This window comes from Dermacentor silvarum, chromosome 8, assembly GCF_013339745.2.
Source record: "Dermacentor silvarum isolate Dsil-2018 chromosome 8, BIME_Dsil_1.4, whole genome shotgun sequence".
Taxonomy (NCBI): Eukaryota; Metazoa; Arthropoda; class Arachnida; order Ixodida; family Ixodidae; genus Dermacentor; species Dermacentor silvarum.
Genome location: NC_051161.1, coordinates 88810868 through 88811153, shown reverse-complemented (window position 1 = coordinate 88811153; position 286 = coordinate 88810868).

The following is a 286-nucleotide window of genomic DNA, read 5'->3' as shown; positions in this document are numbered from 1 at the left end:
AAGTGCAATAACACTTCGGATGTCTCATAATCAAATAACTTTGCAAGTGTTTACTGGTTCAGACCATACATTTGTTTACCAAATGTTACAATGACAGCAAGATAGTAGCAGCATTGTGTGCATTGCCCTTTTGCAAATATAATGACATTGTTGTACCTCAGTGTAGACATTTGGGCTTGTTGGTGTAACATGTTTGCAGATTTTCTTGTAGCGCAAAAAAAAAACACGGACATAGAAGAAGAACGAAGACGCACACAGGCGCTGTGTGTCTTCGTTCTTCTTCTAG